Source organism: Silurus aristotelis (assembly GCF_946808225.1).
Source record: "Silurus aristotelis genome assembly, chromosome: 4".
NCBI classification, from domain to species: Eukaryota; Metazoa; Chordata; class Actinopteri; order Siluriformes; family Siluridae; genus Silurus; species Silurus aristotelis.
Window position 1 is genome coordinate 2,536,247 of NC_139577.1, and position 13,648 is coordinate 2,549,894.

Sequence of the window (13,648 nt, forward strand, 5' to 3'; positions counted from 1 at the left end):
AATGCCCCTGTGTACAAAGCGAGCTTAATTAAGATATGGTTTACCTGGTTTGCAGAGGAAGATCTTGAGTGGCCTGCTATGTATATGAGCTCTGATCTCATGCACCTCAGGCTTCCTCAGTACCTGACTTTACTAACACCCTTGCAGCTGATCAACACAAATGTCCACAAGCACACTCCAAAATCTAGTGGAACATGTTCTCAGAAGAATGGAGGAAATTATAAGAGCACTATTACTATTTAAAAGCACATACAATACTTTTGACCAGGTGTCCACAAACTTTTGGCAATATAGTGTATGATTGCCTCATTGAATTAAAGGATCTCACCCAGGGTACCAAAAAGGATTGAAACTGCCCTGGATTTTACATGCCAGAAATGTAATTAACTATGACTCATGAAATGTTCTGTATAGGTGAAAAATGTTGTTCTCTTTTTTGTAGGATTTATTACTTTATAAATGCTGATTGGACTTTGTGTGGGATGCCTTAGGGTGTAGTATTTTGTTACAGAAACACCATTAAATATTTATTGAGATCTCAATCAGCCCCTATTCATTGTTACTATTGATCAGTCCAGGGGAAGGTGGCTCTACTAGCTGATTAGGCGAGTGACATAGAGCTCCTCGGTGACCCAGTAGTCAATAATGGCGTTGTATCACGAGTATCTAATCAGTGATCTATAGCTTTAGCGACCTCTTCAAAGCTGTTCAAAAGCAGTTCGGCTTAACAGGCCTGATCGCTCATGTGTGTACCAGAGTGCTGGAGTCGTTCAAAAAAACCTGCAACAGGTTTGATGTTCAATGCTTGGCCGATGTTCAATAAGGTGAGGGTCGATCGTCTCGCAGCTGTCACCCTCCCACCCTCATCGCCCTTATCACTGAAGCTTTTGATACATCTGAGAGGAGGAGGAGGAGTAGGAGGAGGGGGCAAACGGACAGCTGTGACTCTGCGGTTAAACGGTGCGGTGTGGCACCCCGACGGTTGCGGGTAGATGGATAATGGAGTGGAATTGCACTCAGACCCGTTTCTCAGCAAGAAAGCCGCTCTCCCCTTGCCATTGTGTCTGCAGCGTGGCAGGCTTCGCAGGGGCCACCTGTCTTTCTCGCTCTCTTGCAGGTCATCCCACGAAGGAGGGAGCGATGGGTGGCGGGAACCGGTTTCATTAGCGAGAGAAAATGGACAAATTTCAGGCCTCTGACCAAGCGTGACACACAGGGCTAACTTTTTCATCTCACTTTCTTTTTTTATTGGTTACTCAGGCTGAAGCTGTCGACTATCCAGATGGGGTCTGGTAACCACTGTTCAGCTGCCTTTCTTTCTTACACTCTCTCTCTTTTTTTCTCTCCTTTCTTAACTTTTTTTCACTGTCACTTGTATCACTTCGCTGGACTGTGTCCACATCCTTACAACGGTTAAGCTAGTAATGTGGCATAATCCTCTCTGTCGCCGTGTAGTCTATGCTGCATGTGGAGCTGAAGGCACAGCGGTTACAGTGTGAGTTTGCCACACAAGTACTCCAAGGGGTGTAGGAAATATTCATTAATTGTTGCCATGAAGATAAAGAGAAGCCTTGAATAAAATGACAGGTTTTAAGGGATGTGGGTTTAAAGCGTTCCTTTAGCTCCTTTATTAATTTTTTCCCCCCAATGTTTGGGTGATGCATTCCCAAATTGCACTAACACTTCCCAATGCTTTGACCATTGCTGCATTGACCATGCTGCTACTCTCTCAGGAGTAGCAGCATGGTCTTCGTACAAATTACACCGCAAGTGTGCATCTTGAGACCTACAAAATGGTTAGATGATTAGAGACGAGCGATGTTTACGAGAAACTACTTTATTTATTTACGTTCACACAGTATGACCCTTAAAATAGTCCCCTTGCACAGCAATACAGCACCCAGAGCGTTCCTGCCGCTTCTGGAATGTGTCCTGGAAGAGTTCTTCATGTCGAGCAGCTTCTGCGATTCGTGCCGGATTCCCACAACGGTGTCAAAAACGGCTAGCTTTGAGCTGGATCTTCGTCTTCTGGTGATTAGTGTGAGATCATGTGAATTGTTTTCCGATTATCATCATGCACGAGTTGCCGTAAAATGTCGACGTTTTGGGTCGTGTTTGTTGAAGGGTTTCCTGATCTCTTGTTGTCTTCCAGTGACCTTCTATCGCTCTTAAAGTGCACGTGCCACTAAAACACCTCGAACGATAGTTGCAGCATCGCCGTATTGTCATGTCAAACGTCTCTGTGGCAGATTTGCAAAGTTTCACCCAGAATTTCACGTTTGCGCTTTGTTCTAACTTGCCGTCCGTGATAAAATCACAGACCTGGTAACTCACGTGGTCAGAACAGCACCAGTCAGCACCGTCAGTCTAGAAACTTTTTCAAATGGCCTCGTAGTGGAAAAGGGAGCTTCATGCTCTAACTTTTCACACCGTTTTTTTCCCAGTTGCAGGTGTACAACCCTGGCAGAGCTTCTTGACAAAACTACTTGTGACTTGGCAGCTCATATTTTGTGTCATTAGATTTTTCGACAGCCCTATTTTCCCGAACTCACTGCATAGTAGGAACCATTTCTTTCACTGAAAAAAAGTCACTGCTTCAGGTCCACAGGGAAATTTTCTTGTCATACAGTGTGCATTCGCATAACAATATGACAATTGTGAGTGGTACTGCAGGATGCAGAAGATCGGTTTTGACTGGCTTAACCAGGTGCTTCTTCATAAATGTGGAAAAAGGTCAGTCGTAGTGCTAAAAATGTTCTTGGCACGGTCTGCAAATTGAATGCTTTAAGATCACTTCCGAATCCAAACCATTTCCAAACAACCTACATAAGGTTACCAAACATTTTGGGTCAAACTGAGCTGTTGAGTAGGCCTTGCTCAACAGTTAAAGAGTGGCAGCTTGTCGGTGCTGGGAACTCAAGATCTTTAAATCAGAACTCCAACCACTGCACAAATACATTCGACTTGAAACTGATTAATCGTCATCGATAGTTGATTGCTGGAACAATCTTGAAATAAGCTGAAATAAAGATTTTTTTTGGCTTCTGGTTGGCTGTCATTACGAGAACTCCCTCTAGAGGCGAATCACTGACGCCACGTACTTTTTTTGGCTTTTACACGCGAGACTGTGCGCTGCACGAAGAGCGCTATCTAATATTTGCAATTTATTTATTTTAAAATTATATCTATTAATTAATATATTCATATTTATTTTACTTAGCTCATTTTCATGATTCCGTATTGTTTACAATTTTGTATGTAAGTAATAAAGTTCGGTACTATTTTACATAGAGCGTTATGTTATTTTTTTGTTAGAATACATATTAAAGACTATCGGTTGATTAATCGGTTATCGACAAGTACGATCCAACCTAGCTATCGATATCTGAAAAAGTCGGCCGACCTCTAATCCCTTCTATTCTCTATTCTATTCCTCTATTCTATAACGACTAAGCTGCCACTTGTTACAAAGTATGGATGCCAAAAGGGTCAGGGGTTGCAAGAAAGTTCTAGAACAAAACAATATTATTTGTAATTAGAATAACTATTCTTTAAATACCAGCAATATTATTTCCAACTATTTATAGAAGTTACTGATTTTGTTGCCAATCGGAGCGACAACGGCATGGCCCACACGATTCTTTCATTTAAATCAAGTCAAGAGTTCAGATGTAGGTTACATCATGATCGGATGCAGTGAAAAGACACGGAGGCTCTTATCTCTTATATGCTTCCCCCCCCCCCCCCCCTTTTTTTTGCTCTGGATTTTGTCTGTTGGGGTTCATCTTGCTGCCGAATTCCTGTCTCTACAAATTGTCCATTGTTGTATCCCCTGGAATGGTGTGTGTGTGCAGCAGATGGTACAAATCTCCTTTTTAGCCGTAGGGCTTAAGGATCTTACTTTCACAGGTATGACCTCAGTTTTTGTGGCCTGTTTTGTTAGCAGAGACACTGACAGCCTTGTCCAGAGTGTTCCAACTGTTTTTTTTTTCCTGTCCTAATTTAGTTACTCCTAACTCTAGAGGTTTACGCCATATGTTTGACAGAGTCTCTTTTTCTTTTTTTTTTGCTGTTCTTGCTCTGGTACACACACAACACGAGACGAATGACTAAGCCGGTTAAAATAGGATGAGTGCGTATTGTTCTCCCTGTGCAAATACCAGGGCGACTCCGGGCTTCAGGACAAGGAGTTGAAATGTGACTGATGGATTTTTCTCAGCAGATCGCAGAGAAAGATGATCAGCGAGTGGGTGGGAAGGATCCAAGCCTCAAGAGTTGTTTGTGTAGGCATGGTTGAGCTTTTTTTTTCTTGAACACTGCTCTCATTGAAAGACCTGGAGGCTTAGGAAAGGGTTTTCGTCTGCATGGGCTAGTGAACTTATAGCCAAGCCTTTGTCAGTCACGCTATGGATCAGCTGTGAAAAACAGCTGCACCCTGCGAGTAAAAGGGGATTGGGTGAGGGAATTGAGAAAACACGAATAAGGAGCTTTAGAGGCTGAGAACATAGTAGCCTAATTTACGATCAATATCCATGATTACTCATGTGGCCCCTTCAGTCTGAAGGTAAGAACCACAGCTTACCTTGAAGACACTTTTCAAAGGCGTGCGCCTTTTTATCTTTTGTTAAACTTGACCAAAGGCATCGGCGTCCGAGAAGCGCTTCTGCGTGCCCTTGGTTCCGGGGTGTTATTTCTCGTGAATGAATGGCTCGTAGAGAATCCTGTCACGCTAGTAATTTCAGCTAGCAGGTCCTAGTAAATGATGACCTGAAGCCAGCATGACTCGGAGAGTCGAGAGCATCAAATACATAGAGGTTTGGTGAAATTCTGTTGCTAACCAGTGGAAATAAATGCGATGAATTATGAATTTCAAGCAGCAGGCTGTTGTCTGTTTACAGTATTAGGCAAAGGTTTAGAAGACTAGGTGGAGAAAATCTGCATGCATTTGCATACATTTTTAAATAAGCGCTAATTTGCATTCGTATTTTTTCTGCTGTGTGTGTGTGTTCACGCTTGTGTGTATTTCTTCTCCACCTCTCCTCCCTCTATTTAAAAATTCGTGAACAAAATACTCTTGCAGCCACGCTAAACTTGGCTTTAAAAGCGCTTTTGATGTTTGTGCTTTGACGAAGCGAATGCTATGTATTACCGTTTGTTTTCGCTTCCTGGTCTCATGGCTTTGCTGAATAAAGCTCCTTTTTCCTGCACTCACTTTTTCCTCATTTGTACACTTGTTATTGCAGAATGTCAATCAATATTAGCATTAGTTATTAAAGTCCTGTTAGGACCTGGTTCCAATTTCCATTTTTTTTTTCCCTCACGTCACAGCCAATCTTACGTTCGTTTCAGCTCGGATTGATTCCTCTGGCTTGCTGTGAGGAATCACAATACTCTATAATGTCACAAACCATCATTTTGATTGGATGAACCCTGGAGATATGTTTCTCAAGCTGTCGCAATTTTATCCCGATTCCTTTGCTCTCAGCACATTTAATTAAACACGTGATATTTTCAAGAGGTCAACCGATTAATCGGTCTGATATTTGCCATATTTTAATGAATCTGCCGATTGTGCTTCAAATTTGTTCGATTATTAGACAGGCACATCTGACGTCCTGCACTTACGTGACGGAACATAATTCTCCTGTACCAGTAGGTGGCAGTAGTCTGTATTCGGCATGCAAACAGGGAAACCCGGAAGAGCTACAACTGTGTGTATATATAAACCAGCATTTCCACTTGCTGAGATCATTAGTAACAGATTTTTCAATCATGTCTGCTAAGTTGCAAAGACAAGAGCAAGAATGACCACAAGTATCTATGCGTTCCCTCTTTACTTTGTCGTTGTTTGCTTCAGAATGATTTTTTTCTCTGTGTGCTCCATTATTGCCATTATTCGACATGCAGAATCGTAACGGGAAGATTGAATCATTTTAATGACTTGATTCTTTGAAACCTGTTCATCAAAATGAAAGAATCTTTTACGAGTCATTTATTTTATTTCGCTTCTTTGATCAGAAACAGTATAAAATGTTATATAATGTTATATATAAGCAGATCCACAAACACTTCTACATACACAAACTTTGTCGTTTCAATAATGAAAATATGACAATGCAGTTAAGGACAAATTATAATAAACAGGATAAGTAGCTCAAATATGGGAGTCACGTGATAAAATAACGAACGACTCGGACTGGAGGATTCATGAGATGAACTACTCAATTCTGTTTCCTGTTCATTACCGACAGAGATTTTGCGACGCTTTGCTTATTGTCTACTTGATGAGCATGAGCGAATCACTCTTTGAAAATGAACGAGTCGCATTTAAGACTTGTTCAAAATGAACGAGCCGGTCATAAATGACCCATCACTAATGCAGGATCAGCTGAAAAACAATGGCGCAGAACACCCCGGAAAAACTAAAGCCGACCGACGCTCAAACACCCCCTGATTTGTGTGTCTTGGACTTTAAGTTCTTATCCTTTGTTCTTAATCTAGCCTTATATATTCCAGGGGTTAAATATGATACTACTATTGGAGAGACAATGGTATTAACATTTGGCGAGAGAGTTAGAATACATTTCTGGAACTGTATTGACTTGCACCAGCTGTAATTTAAGCTACAGGTAGGCATGGGGATAAAACCTGGTAACAAGTGCACTGATTGGAAGTATAACTTCTTGTTAAATCAAGGCATCGGCCAGAGAAAAACCCATGTTGCTTGACCTGTAATATTTTCTGTGGCGTATCGGTCACATCGTAGACTAGTGGTTTGTGCTAGAAATTCAAAGTCAATTGAAAAGCAGTATTGGCCCCGAGCCCCCAATGCGGTAGCAGATGCTTGCATGCATTTGGACAGCAGCATCTGCAAATGAATAAATATGAACGTCAATATTGATGTGCCATATTGCTCGCGGAATTTTAAGCTCCACTCGGAACGGATACGGTTTAAACGCGACTTTCCCCTTTTTCGGACCTTAGGAAGCGTCATTCACGTGGCAGGCGTGCAAGTAAACAACATCGTCTTCACGCGGCAATAAAGACGATGAATGAAATATCTTTCTAAACTTCATTTCAACCCTGTTATATCTCTCGCTCTCTCTTTCTCTGTGTCCATTGTTGTATAGTTATAAATTTAAAAGATTAAAAGGAGGGGAGCGGTTAGGGATCTTGCTGGGCTCTGCAAATGAAGGCTCCCATTTGTCCTGCTTTTCTCAGCGAAGCGTATCCTCAGGGCCACTGATAAGCCTTCCATCCCTCTCGAAACGGCATGGCACATCTAAGCCTGATTGGGTAATGGTCTGAGACAGAGCATATTGACCCGCCTGACTGATGCATCTCTACTGTTTCTCATTACCGGGTCAGCTTCCTTTTAAAAGATCTTTTGTATCAGCTATGACTGGCTCAATTGGAGAGCCATGCAGGTAATAGCTCATTTGACTGGAAACGATTAAGCCTTCGGATTGATTACGCCCCGTGATGTTGACAGGACGCGAGGTCCTGAAAACTCAGAACACAAGAAAGCAACGTAAATCTTAAAACTCTTTCTGGGACGTTCTATCGAGTTTCTCTCGTGCTATACCGTGACTGGAAATAGTGGACAAAAACAGATGGTTTGTAAAATCTGTCCAGACATACATTATATGGACAAATGTTTTGGGATTCCTGACTTTTCCAGCCATATGTGCTTCTGTGCTAGACTGTAAACACAAATTCGGGGGGAAACACACTTGTATCGGATGTGTTTGGATGCGCTAGAATTATTTTCTTCACTTTTCATCTTTCCTTGGAGACAATTGTCCCTGTGCACAATTCAGCCAGTTCCATGAACATATGCTTTACATGGGTTAGAGTGAAAGGTCTGCTATAGAGCTTCAACCCTAGAATAGAACACATTTGGGATGAATCTAAACACCAACTGCACCCGAGGCCTCCTCACCTAACCTACATCAGTACTAGAGGTTGACTGATTTATGTATTTTTGCTGATTAATCTGCACCGATAGTCGATTGCAGGAACTATAGGCAAAAATCCATACGGATAGTTTTTCCGGGTTACGTTATACAATACATAGGTGGCTTTAGAGGTAAATCATTCATTTTGGATGCAACTGTTTTTATTTATTACTTATTATTTGTTACTTTTTTGTTTCAGTTTAAATGCGTCTTTTATTTTTCTCAATATTTATTATTATAATTCATATATTTATATTTTTCATTTAGCACCTTTTCATGATAATTGTAATAAAGTTCAGTACTATTTTACATTGTGTTTTTTTTTTAATATCCAGTATCCACTTAGAAAACTATTGGTTGATTAATTGGTTAATTCCACTATTGTTCAACCTTTAATCAGTAGCTGACTTTATTAACACCCTTGCGGCTGAATGGGTACTGATCTCCACAAAATCTAGTGGAACATCTTCTAAATAGAGTTTATTAATAAGAGCAAATAGAAATCAAATGAAGAAAGGGATGTTTACAAAGCACATAAATCTTAGCTCATGTGTCCACAAACTTTTGTCTGTATTGTGTTTCATGGAAACGTCAATGACAAGGTAGTATTTTATACTTGGGGCTTGTAGCCTGTCACCTCGTGTGACATCAGAGTCATTTTCAGAATTCCTTTTGATGGTGTTGAATGAATAATGGTATAAGACTTTTCCAAAGCACTAAGGCATTAAAGCAGTAGGAACGTATCATAGACCATTAATCTGGAATTTAATAGCTATTTTTTAAAAAGTAGGTAAAGTTACTGACTCATTCAAACAAAGAACTTTGTTACAAATGATCTCAAAGCATTGGTGTGCCCTTTCTCAAGAAGACCCGAAGCTATTTCTGCAATTTCAAAAGACTTTTTACTCCGTTTTGAAAATTATTGCCATTATTCAACCTGGGAAAGACTTGTAATTTTTAAGGAATTATAATTTTTTTTATATAAATTTTTTTCAGAAATCATATTTTCTTTCCCCAGGAAAGAGCGACCTTGGGTAATAAGAGAAGAGAAGGATAGTGGAGGTGTTAATGAACGAAATTGCTCTTTTTTTTCTTATCAGAGGCTATTAAAAGTAAATGTAGGGAGCTTCTGTATATGGAAGAAGATTACCACCACCCTGAAACGCCTCTGCAATCTGATCCTATTATTTGTCGAGGCTCTAATCAGCCTCAGTCGGTGGATAATGCAGTGAGTGCCGTCTTTCTCCTCATTCTGCTGAGATTTATTTCCATCTGAGCCCACGACTATATGTTGCAACTTTTTTTGTTGTAAAAACGTCTGCCATGTAAAAAAAAATCTAAGATTAAAATCGTAGCACTACGAGAATAAAACATCGTAGCACTACGAGAATTAAATCGTAGTACTACTACAATAAAATTGTAGCACTTTAAGAATTATATGTTGTAGATTTACGAGAATAAATCGTCGTAGCACTAAAAGATTAAAAGGTTGTAGCACTATGAGAATAAAACGTTGTAGCACTATGAGAATAAAACGTTGTAGCACTATGAGATTAAAATGTCGTAGCACTATGAGAATTAAATCGTAGTACTACTACAATACAATTGTAGCACTACAAGAATAAAATGTTGTAGATTTACGAGAATAAAAAGTCATAGCACTACGAGAATAAAACGTAGCACTACAGGAATAATACGTAGAACTACGAAAATAAAAAGTCGTAGCACTACGAAAATAAAACGTCATAGCATTACGAGAATAAAACGTCGTTATCAAAGTCATGTGATAAAAGATCGAGCAGTAGAAAATGAACAAATCATTCTTTGAGAGGACTCGTTCTTCTGAATGAACGAATTGTTTATAAACGACCCATCGCTAATTTATTCTTGTTTTGCTATGACTTTATTCTTGGAATTGTCGATTTTTTTATTTTTTTAATGTAGCACTACGACACCTTCGTAGCATTGTAAGTTTTTTTCTTTTTAAGCAGGATACCTAGGGCAGATCTGCCACACTGGCTTTGACAAGGGTCACAAGTCTGAGATGACTGATCCTGTTGTATGTATGTATATATGAGATATGGGAACATCCCTGGGTCGAATGCTCAGGTTTGGAGTTCTCACCCAGATAAGACTAATTGGCTGCAATAAGGATTAGGTGATGTTCAGCAACATGAGACTATTGATTTTAAAACTGCAGGAGAGATTAGGCGAGGCTGTAGCATCACGCTTTATTATTGGAGACCGCTAATCACGGCAGCAGGATGGGAATTGGCATTTGTAAACGATTATCAAGAAGGCCAGAACTGCAGGTGAATGGTGAGATGGGTGGTTCAGGTCAGTTATAGTGGATTTCTACAGCAAGGAAATGAAATGTACGTCAAATATATATACAGTGAGGAAAATAAGTATTTGAACACCCTGCTATTTTACAAGTTCTCCCACTTAGAAATCATGGAGGGGTCTGAAATTGTCATCGTAGGTGCATGTCCACTGTGAGAGACATAATCTAAAAAAGAAAATCCAGAAATCACAATAGATGATTTTTAAACTATTTATTTGTATGATACAGCTGCAAATAAGTATTTGAACACCTGTCTATCAGCTAGAATTCTGACCCTCAAAGACCTGTTAGTCTGCCTTTAAAATGTCCACCTCCACTACATTTATTATCCTAAATTAGATGCACCTGTTTGAGGTCGTTAGCTGCATAAAGACACCTGTCCACCCCATACAATCAGTAAGAATCCAACTACTAACATGGCCAAGACCAAAGAGCTGTCCAATGACACTAAAGACAAAATTGTACACCTCCACAAGGCTGGAAAGGGCTACGGGGAAATGGCCAAGCAGTTTGGTGAAAAAGGTCCACTGTTGGTGCAATCATTAGAAAATGGAAGAAGCTAAACATGACTGTCAATCTCCCTCGGACTGGGGCTCCATGCAAGATCTCACCTCGTGGGGTCTCAATGATCCTAAGAAAGGTGAGAAATCAGCCCAGAACTACACAGGAGGAGCTGGTCAATGACCTGAAAAGAGCTGGGACCACCGTTTCCAAGGTTACTGTTGGTAATACACTAAGACGTCATGGTTTGAAATCATGCATGGCACGGAAGGTTCCCCTGCTTAAACCAGCACGTGTCCAGGCACGTCTTAATTTTCCAATGACCATTTGGATGATCCAGAGAAGTCATGGGAGAAAGTCATGTGAGAAGAATGATGAGTACCATCCCAAGAACACCATCCCTACTGTGAAGCAAGGGGGTGGTAGCATCATGCTTTGGGGGTGTTTTTCTGCACATGGGACAGGGTGACTGCACTGTATTAAGGAGAGGATGACCGGGGCCTTGTATTGCGAGATTTTGGGGAACAACCTCCTTCCCTCAGTTAGAGCATTGAAGATGGGTCGAGGCTGGGTCTTCCAACATGACAATGACTCGAAGCACACAGCCAGGATAACCAAGGAGTGGCTCTGTAAGAAGCATATCAAGGTTCTGGCGTGACCTAGCCAGTCTCCAGACATAAACCCAATAGAGAATCTTTGGAGGGAGCTCAAACTCCGTGTTTCTCAGCGACAGGCCAGAAACCTGACTGATCTAGAGAAGATCTGTGTGGAGGAGTGGGCCAAAATCCCCCTGCAGTGTGTGCAAACCTGGTGAAAAACTACAGGAAACATTTGACCTCTGTAATTGCAAACAAAGGCTCCTGTACCAAATATTAACATTGACTTTCTCAGGTGTTCAAATACTTATTTCACTTATTAATACTTATTTACTTATTCATTATCTGTGTAAAGCTGCTTTGAGACAATGTTCATTGTTAAAAGCGCTATACAAATAAAAATGAATTGAATTGAATTGAATTGAATTATTTGCAGCTGTATCATACAAATAAATAGTTAAAAAATCATTCATTGTGATTTCTGGATTTTTTTTTTTAGATTATGTCTCTCACAGTGGACATGCACCTACGATGACAATTTCAGACCCCTCCATGATTTCTAAGTGGGAGAACTTGCAAAATAGCAGGGTGTTCAAATACTTATTTTCCTCACTGTATATATATATATACAGAAGATGTGGTAACGGTACACAGAATTCATGGTTCTGTACGAAACTCGGTCTTTAATTCAAGGTACATTTAGGGGGAAGAAATGCAAAACATAAAAGCGCTCGTCGTCTTTTTATTAACGCCATTTTTTTCATTATTATTACATTTGTGACAAACATCAACAATTTTAAATAAGATGGCAGTTTGGTTTAAATAAAAAATCAAATAGATCAAAATAAAATAGAATAAATCGAATTGATGCAAAACACGTTTTTTTTTTTATCGTTCAAATTTAGTAATCTTTTAAACGAGCACAAATTAAATCGATAAAATTAAATAAATGGAAACATTTAATAGTTTTTCATTTGTTAGACCTCATTTGGCTCTTACAGTCTTTAGTTTTTTTTTTACGTTTAATTTTCTAAAGACATGTTCTGCTTAATTGTTCTACTTATTCCAGCTTACTTTACACAACTTTAATTACCCTTTCAATTTGATTATTCGAAAATGAATCATTTTCCTCCATCCTTCCTTCCTTCCTTCCTTCCTTCCTTCATTCATTCATTCATTCATTCATTCATTCATTCATTCATTCATTTATTCATTCATTCACTCATTCATTCCCTCGATATGTGGAACTGTCTGAATTTTCCCCTTTTAAGAGCAGTTTTTGAAGCTGTACATAAAAAGCAAAAGAATCTATATCGCTAGTCAGAAAAATGCTGGTGATGACAGGAAGTGGCAGCGATTTCGTGCATGTGCAAAACAAAATCTGAGTTTTAGCACATGCTCGGTGTAAGTAGCTACAGTGACATTAACAAACTTGAGGTCCGCCAGTTAATACATTATGTTCATGAGGGAACTCATGATTGTAACTATGTTCCCGCACGGGATTAAATTCGGTTCACATACGCACCGTACTGAAAGTCCTTTAGACGAACGGTTCAGTATGAATACGCATACCGGTAAATTCCTAATAAACGTTGTAGAATATACTGGCCATATAAGGCAATAGCAGGCTCTGGGTTTGCGGGAACCCTGAGATATCAGTGGCCGATCACTAAAGTGTCCCCACCACAGAGGAACCACCAGTATGAGACCACCAGCATGTTTTCTTAGGACTAACTGTGCACTTGACTAGCTTTTCAACTTACACCTAACAGCTGTAATTTTGTCTTTATCCTGAAATCTGATATGGATCACTGTTTTCACAAGGAAAAAAACCCAGACCACCATTTCAGCTCTACCACCTGTCTAGCGTCTGGTTAGATTAGACAATGTAGCACAATTGTTGTAATCCCACAGCGTTGACGAATCAGGTGTTGATTCATTTTCCTAATAGTCGTTTCCTGATGTAACATAAGTGGCAAGTTAATATTAATACGGTTGATTGTAATAGGAGTTTCTTTCCGTTTAAAGCTCCATGAAATCAGAAAAATGTTTAACATTTATTTGAACATATTTAAGTTGTCCTGAGGAGATTATTAGATGTAACAATAAACGGTTTCAAAAATGCGAAGTGTTGCGTATTAGTTAGTTTCTGTAGCAAATCGATCTTGTATAATAGAATTCAAACACTTTTATGCTCAGTTATGGGGAAATAATCCACTTCTTCGCGGTAACAAATCACACCGCTACCG

At 39.8% G+C, this 13,648-nt stretch overlaps 1 protein-coding gene across 4 annotated transcripts in view; it reads left to right on the forward strand.

The window, feature by feature from the left end:
* The window catches only part of macrod2 (mono-ADP ribosylhydrolase 2), a 636,986-nt gene that overhangs the window by 37,972 nt on the left and 585,366 nt on the right, over positions 1-13,648 (forward strand). The gene's annotated exons all lie outside the window — the stretch shown is intronic.